This window comes from Manihot esculenta, chromosome 13 (genome assembly GCF_001659605.2).
Source record: "Manihot esculenta cultivar AM560-2 chromosome 13, M.esculenta_v8, whole genome shotgun sequence".
NCBI lineage: Eukaryota > Viridiplantae > Streptophyta > Magnoliopsida > Malpighiales > Euphorbiaceae > Manihot > Manihot esculenta.
In genome coordinates this window covers 154,666-167,804 of record NC_035173.2, presented here as the reverse complement: position 1 = coordinate 167,804, position 13,139 = coordinate 154,666, and positions in this window count along the sequence as shown.

Sequence of the window (13,139 nt, the reverse complement as noted above, 5' to 3'; positions counted from 1 at the left end):
AAAGAAGGCTTTTGACAATATTTACTTTTAACAAATCCTCAACTCACTTAATTAAATTAAATTGCTTCTTTCATGACTTTACAAATTGAGCTGGCCTGAACTAAGGACTCAGCATCAGGTTGAGTTTTTCATTCCGTAGGTGTTTCTTATTTGTATGAGGTCAGTCTGTCTTTGGCTCACGAGGTCTTTAATAAGCCTGGTTATACACAACATTTAGAGAGATAATCTCATTGGAACAAATGCCATACCTTAGACAATTTCATTTTTTGTTCTCGCTGTAACGACCCGAAAACCGGACAGCTACCGGCGCTAGGATTCAGATCGACTTAAGGTCGCCGGAACCCGTAGCAAGCTTACTATACCTCCTGCGTACCTGATAAAATCCCATACATGATCATACATTTTCATAAAAATTTAAACTTTTCATATACCAAGCTCAACCTGTGCATGCACCATAAACTGTATACATAAAACCCACACTAGAGCCCTCATCAAATGCTCTAGTATGGTAAACATCACATGCCTCAAGCTTGGTTCAACATAACTCATCATAAAAACTTTTACATAAAGATCATGATAAACAGGTGACTCGCGGTTGTCGAAGCCGGTCAAAAATAACATTTCCGGTTATCAACAATATTACTACTGCAGATAGTGGTAAAGGATCGAATCCACAGAGAATTGAAAAATTTTCTATTTTTCTTAAGAAGACCAAGAGAATTAACTAAATGAGAACTGAAAGCAATTAACTGAAAGAAAAATAAAAATAAAGTGCAATAAAAGTAAAAATAGGGGTTTTGATATTGATTCAGTTGAACTAATTAAGAAAGCAATAAAAGAAGCGAATAGTAAAAATTAATAGAAATCAAATATGAGAAAGGTTTAGTTGAAGAGTTGGATCCACTTCAGTTGTTTGGATTGATCATTGAAACTTATGTTCTTTTGATTGATTCAATAGATTAGTTATGGGGATGGAAGACGCTTCTTACCACCATGTCTCTCCTTAAGATTAAACCAATTAGGGAACGTCCTCTAATTAATTGCTAATTAACAAGCTGCCAAGGAACGTCCTTAGGCCTTAGACGTCAAAACAACTGTTAATTGCATGAAGAAATAGAGAGATCCAATCTTAACTACTCAAACGCATGAGATGTTGCTAGATCATACAATTTCCTTAGTTTTTATACAAAGTGTTCTTATGTTTGAACAATCCAAGTAATTACGGACTTAAAATTATTCAAACTAATAATATATTACCTTGCAATCAAGAATCAAGTGGCCAATTTGATTAAAACAACAAAGCAATAATAGAATCAAGCATGAAACTGTATGAATATTGAACAAACCAAAGACAAACAGTTTATGTTCAGATCTCACAATCCATAAAAAAACTTAAGTTTCAACCAATCTTCAACTACATAAAAAGGTTTCAGCCTCTCATGGCTGAACCAAAACCAAAAAAATAAAAGAAAAGAAGAAAGGTAGAAGAAGAGAAGAGGTGGGCGTCGGTCCTTGTGCAATCCGAGAAGGAGAGGCATGAAGAGTTCAGAAGAGAGGCTCTCGGCTGGCTTATGTGCTTCTTAAATAAGTTTAGATGCTGACCTTGCTGCCCAAGAGGTACTTGCTACCCAAGTTGTATCTGAAAAGGAAAGAATCGCGTTGCAAGGTCTTCAGAAGGAAGGAGGTGCGCGGATGGCGCTTCAGAAGGAAGGTGGGCGCGCGGCAAGGCTTGTGCAGAGGGAAGGATATGTTGTCCAGCCTTTCCATTTTAGGTGGAGCCTTTGTTTGAATTTCAAATTTTGAATGCTGGATGCGGAAGAGGCAAGTGCGTCTTCTTGAAATCTTGCTGCCTAAATAGGAAGATCTGACTACTGAAGTGTCTGCACATCTTTAAACAAGGAAAGAAAGATCTGCAATTTGAATTTCAAATAATCTTCTGACTGCACTTTCCTTATTTGCTTTTGCTTCTGCACTTTCTTTATTTGAAAACTTTCCTTTTCTGAAAACTTGCCTTATTTGAAAACTTTCCTTTTTTGGCACTTTTCATATTTGGCACTTTTTGGCAGCTTTAAGAGCATTTTCACCAGATTGTCTCTTTACACCTAATATATGCAAAACAGGGTTAAAACCACAAGATTAGACAGAAAAGATGTAAATAAACTTCAATAACATCATGATAAAATGGAGTAAAATATGCTCTATCAAATACCCCCACACCTAGCCTTTTGCTTGTCCTCAAGCAGATAAACATAGTCAAACAAGCTCTCTTTGCTACTTGATCCTTTATTTCCACTTAAACTCTTACTCTAGATACCTATTTTGAATCATTGCAGTGAAGAATATATGCGTGAAGGTTACTCACATTCTTTCCTTGTTTCCCTTTACTTACCATGACTAGGATTTGTTTTCCTCAAGAGAGAGATTACACATGCACATATTATTTATTCAATTAAGACTCTTTCTAGCTTTTAGAGTGATTTGCCCTTACCTTGAAGTACTTTATTAAGCTTTTTGCACTTTAATCTTGCTTGAAAAAATCACCAACCTTTTGACGTGAAGGTACATATTTGTGATACCCACCCCCAGTTACTTAGTTGGTTACTTGTCCAAGTGGCTACTAGCTCTGTTCATAGTCTTTCAACCATTGGAACAGTTTTCAATTTGTGCTCATGAAGTCTAGGCCATTGCCGAATTTCTTATATCAATGCATTGGGCAAATCAACACCAATTGTTAAAATAAGCCATGTTAAGTTCATTCACACATCTTTCAATTCATTCTCTCTAATGAGTGTCATCAATATATTTTTCACCATGGCAAGCTCAAAGATTCAATTCAAAAGGCAATTTCCAAACATGAATATAACTCACTGCAATTGATTCAATATAAGTTTAAAGAGTCATCACATCAATGGGGTCATGGAAAGAAAAGCTCATCAACATAGTCTATCAATTTGAGTAGAGCAAATCAAAAAGAAGAAGATTGTGGTTGTCTGCATTATTGAAAGCAAAAAAAAGGAAAAAAATTTGAAAAAAAAACAAACTGTGGTTAGCTATTCTCTCAAAGAAGACTGAAAGGAAAATCGCATAAACTGAAAGGAAAAGAAGAAGAAAAATCGCAAACTGAAAGGAGAAGAAAAGAAGAAATTTCGCAAAACTGAAAGAGGAAGGAGAAGAAGAAAGAGAGATTCAGAGATATGCACCCCCACACCTAATTCATATATTGTCTTCAATGTATAAGAAACATAAAAGAGCAAAGGAAACTGAGTACTCCCCTGGGGTATGGTGTGCATGGTGCGGTCACTAGGTAGACTGAGTGGGATGATGTAGTGGAATTTCATCCACTACTTGCACTACGAATCCTTCATAGAAAGGTTTCAGGCGGTGGCCATTCACCTTGAAGATCTTCCCTGTCTCTATACTGCGAATGTCTACGGCTCCATGGGGATAAGCATGTTCCACAATAAATGGTCCAATCCACCTAGATCGTAGTTTTCCTGGAAACAGTTTCAGACGAGAATCCAAGAGTAAGACTTTTTCACCTACCTCAAGTTGTTTTCTTGAAATCTGATTGTCAAAGGAGGCTTTGGTTTTGGCTTTGTAGTTCCAAGAAGTCTCATATGCATCTCGTCTTATCTCTTCTAGCTCTTACAGTTGCAACTTACAATGGTGTCCAGCTTCTTAAGGTCCATGTTGCAATTCTTTACAGCCCAATATGCCTTGTGTTCAAGTTCAACTGGAAGATGGCAAGCTTTTCCATAGACCAATTTGTAAGGAGACATACCTATGGGAGTCTTGTAGGCTGTTCTGTATGCCCATAAGGCATCTTCCAGACGTGCACTCCAGTCCTTTCAGTTGGGGGACACTGTCTTTTCTAGGATGGTCTTGATTTCTCTGTTGGACACTTCAGCTTGCCCATTTGTCTGAGGGTGGTAGGCTGTGGATGTTCTGTGAATTACATTGTGCTTTCTGAGAAGGTTCTCCACTACCTTATTGCAAAAATGAGTCCCTCTATCACTGATGATCGCCTTAGGTACCCCATGTCTGGCAAAGATGTTGGTCTTCACAAAGTCTACTACTGCTTTTGCATCATCAGTCTTTGTTGCTCTAGCTTCCACCTATTTGGACACATAATCTACTGTAAGGATGATGTAAGTGTATCCAAAGGATGGTGGGAATGGTCCCATGAAGTCTATGCCCCACACATCAAATACTTCACAGACCATGATGGGGTTCTGTGGCATTTGATTTCTATTGCTCAGATTTCCAGTCTGTTGGCACCTAGCACATGATCTGCAAAATAGAAAGGCATCTCGAAAAATAGTGGGCCAAAACAGGCCACTTTCAAGAATTTTATGTGCTGTCTTTCTTGGATCAAAGTGTCCACTACAACATATGAATGACAAAATGTAAGCACTGAAACTATTTCTTAGTCTAGAATACATCTTCTTATCATTTGATCAGAATAATGTTTCCACAAATATGGCTCATCCCAAACATAATATTTTGCATCTTTCTTTATTTTGTCTTTGGTGTGCTTTGGCATGTCAGAAGGCAAGTTATCTGTGGCTAGGTAGTTCACCATGTCTGCGTACCATGGCTCATCAGTTTGGGCATAGAAAATCTGTTCAAAGAGGTCTTTCTCACATTCTTCAGATTCTAGAAACTGCTGCATGGGGGGACAAACGTTTGTCTGAATGGGGTGTCTGGCTGAACTGGTTTCAGCCTTTTCTTCCTGCGCAGGACCTACTTGAAGTGGAAGCTGAAGAGGCACGCTCACCTGCGACTCAAGCTGAAGAGACTGCACAAGGTCCTTCTGCGCACCATTCTGAAGTGGTGCGATCTGATTCTGTTCTTCCTGCGGTTGTTTGCAGCTCAACTGTTGGATGCTGCAGATTGTTTCCTTTAATTCTGGCTCTTTCTGGCTTTCCACCTTTACCTGGTCAGTCTCCCTGCAAAGATCATTGGTTAGCATTTCATCTTGATTCTCATTAAAGATGTCTTGACTCAAGCAATCAATAATATTAAGACCATAAACAGGGGACATATCATGGGGAAATTTCATGGCATCATAAACATTGTATTTGATTACTTCCCCTTCAAATTCCATGGTGAGAGTGCCATCATGCATATCTATTTTAGTTCTAGCAGTGCTCAAGAAAGGACGTCCAAGTAGGATGTTTGAAGAAGTGCTACAGTTGTCTTCCTTTGTGTCAATCATATAAAAGTCTGCTGGAAAGACAAGTTCATCTACTTGCACTAGAACATCTTCTAGCACTCCTTTTGGATACACCACAGATCTGTCAGCTAATTAAATCATAATTCTTGTGTCTTTCAGTGCACCTGCATTTAAAGAATTGTAGATGGAAAGAGGCATAATATTTATGGATGCACCAAGATCACACATAGCTTTCTTTATCTCAACATTCCCAATTTTGCAAGAAATAGCAAACATTCCTTTATCTTTACATTTGATTGGAAGTTCTCTTTTAATCACAGTAGTAACTACTTCACCTACACTTACTTTCTCTCTCTCAGCAAGCTTTCTTCTATTGGTACATAGTTCTTTCAGAAATTTTGCGTACCTGGGAATCTGCTTAATAGCATCTAGTAGAGGTATGTTGATTTTCACTTTCCTGAAGGTCTCAAGAATCTCCTGTTCTTCTTTTTCTTTTTGTGTTCTTTCAAATCTTTTTAGAAAAGGAGGTGGAATCTGAAAACTTACCTGTTGATCACTCTTCTGCGCAGGAATGGTTTCAGGTGGAGTTCGGCCAGCTGGCTTAGGGAGGTGGTGCGCAGGAATGGTTTCAGCTGAAACCCCTGGCTCTTGCGCAACTTGCTTCTCTTCCTCATATTTGGTATCTTGAAGCTCTTTTCCACTTCTCAATGTAATAGCGCTCACATTCTGCCTGGGATTAGTTTCAGTTTGAGAAAGGAGCTTACCTTGGGATTTAGACTTGCTCATAAATGCGGCCAGCTGTCCTAGGTGCTATTGGATGCTTTACATAGAACTTTCCAATGTCTCCATCATCTTCTCAAGTTGCTGGTTGGAACTTGGAGGTGCTGGTTAGGCTTGATTCCTTTGATAGTTCTGATAATTCTTGTTGTTGTTGGCCCTTTCATAGCTGAAATTGGGATGGTCTCTCCAACCTGGATTGTAAGTGTTATAATATGGATCATGTCTTACCTGACTGTTGTATCCTCCAATGGCATTCACTTGCTGGCTGTCTTCTTGAAGAGTAGGACATTGATCAGTTGGATGTCCTACATATGCACAAATCCCACATGGCCTAGGTGGCTGGGATGCTTGAGCTTGTTGAGCAAATTCTATGGCAAAATTTTTCATGACAGATGTTAGTTCAGAAAGCTAAGAAGAAATAGTAGGTGAACTTACTTCATTGACTCCTCTCTGCAGTTGCTTTTCTTCTCCATATTGCCTAGATGAGGCTGTAAGGGTGGAAATCAACTCTCTCATCTCCCTAGGTGTTTTGTCTGCAATGGATCCTTGACTCACGGTTGTCGAAGCCGGTAAAAAATAACCTTTTCGGTTATCAACAATATTACTACTGCAGATAGTGGTAAAGGATTGAATCCACAGAGAATTGTAAACTTACCAACCTTCCTTATCAGGACCAAGAGAACGCATTGAGAACGAATAAACTCAAAGCAAATAAAATAAAAGTGCATGTAAAGTAAAATGGGGAGTTTTGAGATTGATTTGATTAGCAACTACTGAAAGCAATTAAATAAGCAGAATATGAAAAATAAAATGGAAATTCAATATGAGAAAGTCTAGTTGAAGAGATGGATCCACCTTGATTGTTTGGATTGATCATTGAAACTTATGTTCTTTAGGTTGATTCAATAGATTAGTTATGGAGATGGAAAACGCTGCAGTGTGTGCACATCTTTGAACAAGGAAAGAAAGATTTGCGATTTGAATTTCAAATAATCTTCTGACTGAGTTTTCCTTATTTGCTTTTGCTTCTGCACTTTCTTTATTTGAGGACTTTCCTTTTCTGAAAACTTTTTTTATTTGAAAACTTTCCTTTTTTGACACTTTCCTTATTTGAAAACTTTCCTTTTTTGGCACTTTCCATATTTGGCACTTTTTGACAGTTTTAAGAGCATTTTCTCCAGATTGTCTCTTTACACCTAATATCTGCAAAACATGATTAAAACCACAAAATTAGGCAGAAAAGATGCAAATAAACATCAAGAACATAATGATAAAGTGGACTAAAATATGCTCTATCAAATACCCCCACACCTAGCCTTTTGCTTGTCCTCAAGCAAATAAATATTGTCAAACAAGCTTTCTTTGCTACTTGATCCTTATTTCCACTTAAGTTCTTACTCAAGACACCTCTTTTGAATCATTGCAGTGGAGAACATATGCATGAAGATTACTTACCTTCTTTCCTTGTTTCTCTTTACTTACCATGGCTAGGATTTGTTTTACTCAAGAGAGAGCCTATACATGCACATGTTCTCATTCAGTTAAGACTTTTTATAGCTTTCAGAGTGATTTGCCCTTACCTTGAAGTATCATATTCAGCCTTTTGTACTTAAGTTTTGCTTGAAAAAGTCACCAACCTTTTTACGTGAAAGTACATATTGGTAATACCCACCCCCAGTTACTCAGTTAGTCACCTGTCCAAGTGGCTACTAGCTCTGTTCATAGTCTTTCAACCATTGGAACAGTTTAAAATTTATGCTTATGAAGTCTAAGCCTTTGCTGAATTTCTTTAATCAATGCATTGGGCAAATCAACACCAATTGCTAAATCAAGTCATGTTAAGTTCATTCACACAAATTTCAATTCACTCTCTCTAATGAGTGTCATCAATACATTTTTCACCATGGCAAGCTCAAAGATTCAATTCAAAAGGCAATTCTCAAACATGAATATAACTCACTGCAATTGATTCAACATAAGTTTAAAGAGTCATCACATCAATGGGTCATGAAAAGAAAAACTCAGCCAACATAGTTCATCAGTTTGAGTAGAGCAAATAAAAAAGAAGAAGAAGGTTGTGGTTGTGTGTGTGTTATTGAAAGCATAAATGAAAACAAACTAAAAGAAAACTGAAAGCAAAAATCGCATGAACTAAAACAAAATCAAGCATTGGATCGCAAATCTGAAAGGGAAGTTGGCGCAAAAACTGAACTGAAAGGAAAAAATTTTCGCAGACTGAAAGGAAAAGAAGAAGAAGAAGAGAAGAAAGAAGAGAAGAAGAGAAGAAGAGAAGAAGAGAAGAAGAGAGATATGCACCCCCACACCTAAATCATGCATTGTCCTCAATGTGTAAGAAACATAAAAGAACAAAGAAAACTGAGTACTCCCCTAGGGTGTGGTGTGCATAGTGCGATCCACTTAGGTTGACTGAGATGGTTGATGTAGTGGAATTTCTTCCACTACTTGTACTGCAAATCCTTCATAGAAAGGTTTCAGGTGATGGCCATTCACCTTGAAGATTTTTCCTGTGTCTATACTACGAATGTCTACAGCTCCATGTGGGTAAGCATGCTCTACAATGAATGGTCCAATCCACCTAGACCGTAGCTTCCCTGGAAACAATTTCAAACGAGAGTCAAAGAGTAAGACTTTATCACCAACCTCAAATTGTTTTCTTGAAAGCTGACTGTCATGGGAGGCTTTGGTTTTTGCTTTGTAGTTCCAAGAAGTCTCATATGCATCTCGTCTTATTTCCTCTAACTCTTGCAGTTGCAACTTGCGATGTTGTCCAGCTTCTTTAAGGTCCATGTTGCAATTCTTTATAGCCCAATAGGCCTTGTGTTCAAGGTCAACTGGAAGGTGATAAGCTTTTCCATAGATCAATCTGTAAGGAGACATACCTATGGGGGTCTTGTAAGCTGTCCTGTAGGCCCATAGAGCATATTCCAAACGTGCACTCCAGTCCTTTCGGTTGGGAGATACTATCTTTTCAAGGATGGCCTTGATTTCTCTGTTGGACACTTCAGCTTGCCCATTTGTCTGAGGGTGGTAGGCTGTGGATGTCCTATATATGACATTGTGCTTTCTGAGAAGGTTCTCCACCATCTTATTGCAAAAATGGGTCCCTCTGTCACTGGTGATTGCCTTTGGTACTCCATGTCTGGCAAAGATATTGGTCTTCACAAAGTTTACTACTGCCTTGGCATCATCAGTCTTTGTTGCTCTAGCTTCCACCCATTTGGACACATAATCCACTGCAAGGATGATGTATGTGTATCCAAAGGATGGGGGAAATGGGCCCATGAAGTCTATGCCCCACACATCAAATACCTCACAGACCATTGACAGAGCATAATTTAGCCCACTTTATCATGATAATCTTGTTGTTTATTTACACCTTTTCTACCTAATTTTGTGGTTTTAACCATGTTTTGCAGATATTAGGTGTAAAGAGGCAATCTGGAGAAAATGCTCTTAAAACTGCCAAAAAGTGCCAAATATGGAAAGTTCCAGAAAAGAAAAGTTTTCATATATGGAAAGTTCTAAATAAGGAAAGTTTTCATATATGGAAAGTGCGAAATAAGGAAAGAGTTAGAAAGCACAGTCAGCAAACTATCCGAAATTCGAACTGCAGAATCTTTCCTGCCTTATTTAGAACATGTGCCAAGAAAGGAAAGTTTTCAAATAAGGCAAGTTTTCAGAAAAGGAAAGCCTTCAAATGAGGAAAGTGCATAGGCAAAAGCAAATAAGGAAAGCTCAGTCAGGAAATTATTTGAATTTCGAATCGCAGATCTTTCTTTCCTTATTCAAAGATGTGCACGTACTGCAGCAGTCAAATCTTCCAATTTAGGCAGCAAGGTCTCATCAAGGCACACTTGCCTCTTCTGCGTTCAACGTTTAAAATTCAAATGAAGGCTCCACCTAAAAAGGAAAGACTGGACATATATCTTTCCACTTCTGCACATTAATGACTGCATTCTCCTGCCTCTTTTGCAATCCATGCGCGCGCCACCTCTTCTGGAAGCATGATCCGCGCGTCCTTCCTCTTCTGAAAGCCTTAGTACATGCATATTTCCTTATGAACATCAAGCCACGACTTTTCTTCCTCTATTGGCAGCCTTGGATCGCTCTTCCTTCCTTTTCAAGCACAAGGTACGCTCCTTTCCTATTCTGAAGGCAATCTGCGCGCCAACTTCCTTCTGAAGCCTTGCAGTCCGATTCTTTCCTCTTTCGCAAGAACTTGGGCAGCAAGTTGCACATGGGCAGCACCTTGGGCAGCCTCTACACTAATTAGGAAGCAAGGTCAGCATCTAAACTTATTTAGGAAGCACAATCTGCGCCTCCTTCCCTTTCTGAGACCAAACCGCGCGCACCAACTTCCTTTAGCAGTGCATTTTCGCGCAGCCTTCCTTCTGAAGCCGAAAAGCGCGATTCTTTCCTTTTCAAACACATCTTGGGCAGAAAATACCTCTTGGGCAGTAAGTATGACCTAGGGCAACACTTTTCAACTATAAAAAGCCACATAAGAAGCCTCTACAGGGTCGGACACTCCCCTTGGGAGACACCTACGAATTCACATCTCTTCTTCTACCTTTCTTTTTTTTTTTCTTTTATTTTTATTTTTGTTTCAGCCATGAGAGGCTGAAATCTTTCATTCTAGTTGAAGAACAAGTGAAGCTTTAGTTGTATTGTGGATTGAGAGACTTGGACTACATTGTTTATCTTTTGTTATTCAGTATTCTTGTGATTTCATGCTTAAGGACATTATTGCTTTGTTATTTAAGATCTCCATTGATTCTTTGTTGCAAGGTAATATATTGTTGGTTTGAGTGATTTTAAGTCCGAAATTGCTTGATTTATTCAACCATAAGAACACTTGGTGCATCACCAAGGAAATCGCATGATCTAGTGTTGTCTCCATGCATGTGGGTGACTAGAATTGGTTCTCTCTATATCTTTATGCAATTGACTATTGTAAAAGACCTAAGGCTCAAAGACGTTCTTTGGCAATTGTTAATTAGTAATTAATTGGAGGACTTTCCCTAATTGATTTAATCTTAAAGAGAGACAATGGATGTGAGAAGCTTCTTCAATCTCCATGGCCAATTTATTGAATCAACAAAGGAACATATGAGTCAATGATCAATCCTATCAACTAAAGTGAATCTGAATCTTCAACTAGAGCTTTTATCATTATTGTTTCCTCTTTATTTTTATTTGCTTTATTTATTTGCTTTCACCATTAGATTAATTGAATCAATCTCAAAACCCCTTTTTTTTACTTTACTTGCACTTTATTTTCATTGTCTATTTATTTTCTGTTTGTTTATTTGGTCTTGACAAGAAAGATAGGTAAGTATCAATTCCCTGTGGATTCGATCCTTTCACCACTATCTACAGTATTTATATTGTTGATAAATGAATTGATTATTTTGACCGGCTTCGACAACCGCTCTGTCAAAATTGGCGCCGTTGCCGGGGAATTGATTTAACTCATTTGTTTTTCTTTCAGGACCAGATCTGGAAAAAAAAAAAAAAAAAAGAGAGCACTCTGCGCAGAACCATCTTCTGAAACATCTCAATTGCACATCTGAATCATGGATGAGGTAAGTAGATCTGATCTTTCTTTTCTAACATCTTTATTGAAAGATTTAACCATAGAACAAGACGCGGTAAGTACAACTTTTCGCCTAGCGGAACTTTACGAACAAATCGCTGCTATGAGAAGTTTTGTTATAGACCAAGCTGAACAAGCTTTTGAAGAACAACTCCAACAAGTACATGCATGTGAAAGATTCTATGGACAGCCGAGATATGCAATACCAGAAGATACCAGAACTAATCTTTATAAGATGTTGGAGACTTTGCATAATTTCCAACAGGAAGGGGATCGAATAGCCGCCAAATGGAGAGCAGACATGGTAAGAAAAGAGGAAGAGCTCCAAGATGGTGAGACAGATGATGAAAGTTGGCAAGTACAAGAACAAGCTGCTGAAGAGGCACAACCAGAAAACTGTTTGCTCAACCCAACTGATCAAACAGAACCTGTTGTTGATTTAGATATCACTGATTGTTTGAGTAAAGATGTTTTTCATGTAAATCAAGACGATATACTAAATAATGATCTTTGCAGGAAAGAGACCCAGAAAGAGCCAGAATTGGAAGAAACTGACTGTTGCATCCAACAGGTGGACTGCAGCCATGTGCAGAATGAACAGGAGCAGATCGCACCACTTCAGCTTGGTGCGCAGATCAGCCTTGCGCAGACTAAAACCACCACCTTTCGGCTGCCGAACTTCACCACCTTTTGGAAGTCGAACTTCACCACCATTCGGCCGCCAAACCTCTCACTTCAGCTTCCAATGCAGAACAGTCCTCTTCCACCTCCCTTTCAGGTAAGTCCTGCACAGAAAGAGCAAACTGAATCCAATTCAGCCATTCCTCCATCGCAGAAAGCCCATGCACACAATGAACAAGAGGAAATCCAAGATCCAAAACCAAAGGAGCATGCAGATCTATGCCTGCCCAAACCGCCGGATAAGGTAAAGTTTGTTTTGCCTGAATTTAGTACTAAATTGCAGCTACCCATGGAGAAATATGAACTGGAGTTCAAAGTGCTGCCCAATCATCTCAAAAATGAAAACATAAGGGCAAGAGGCACACCTCATCTGAAAGAAGAGAAACTGATCATGTTACTTCATGAGTACATGAAAGAAAGAGGATGGGATATGACCAAAGCAAAAGGCATGCTACACTTTGTTCTCAATTCTGTTGGGACCCTTTTTCCTCCCCCAATTACTTGAGGCAACTTGCCAAGTGGATCGCACCATACAACACCACACCAGGGGAGTACTCAGTTTCCTTTGTTCTTTTATGTTTTCTATACATTGAGGACAATGCATGATTTAGGTGTGGGGGTGCGGATCTCTGAAATTTTTAATTTTTTGCTTTAGACACATTTTTCCTTTCAGTTTGCATTTTCCTTTTAGTTTTTTTTTTCTTTTAGTTTGCGTTTTCTTCTCAGTTTTCCTTTCAGTTTGTGTTTGATCAACCACAGTCTTCTTCTTTTTGATTGCTTTACTCAAATTGATGAACTATGTTGGATGAGCTTTCTTTTCATGACCCCATTGATGTGATGACTCTTTAAACCTAGGTTGAATCAATTGCAATGAGATACATTCAT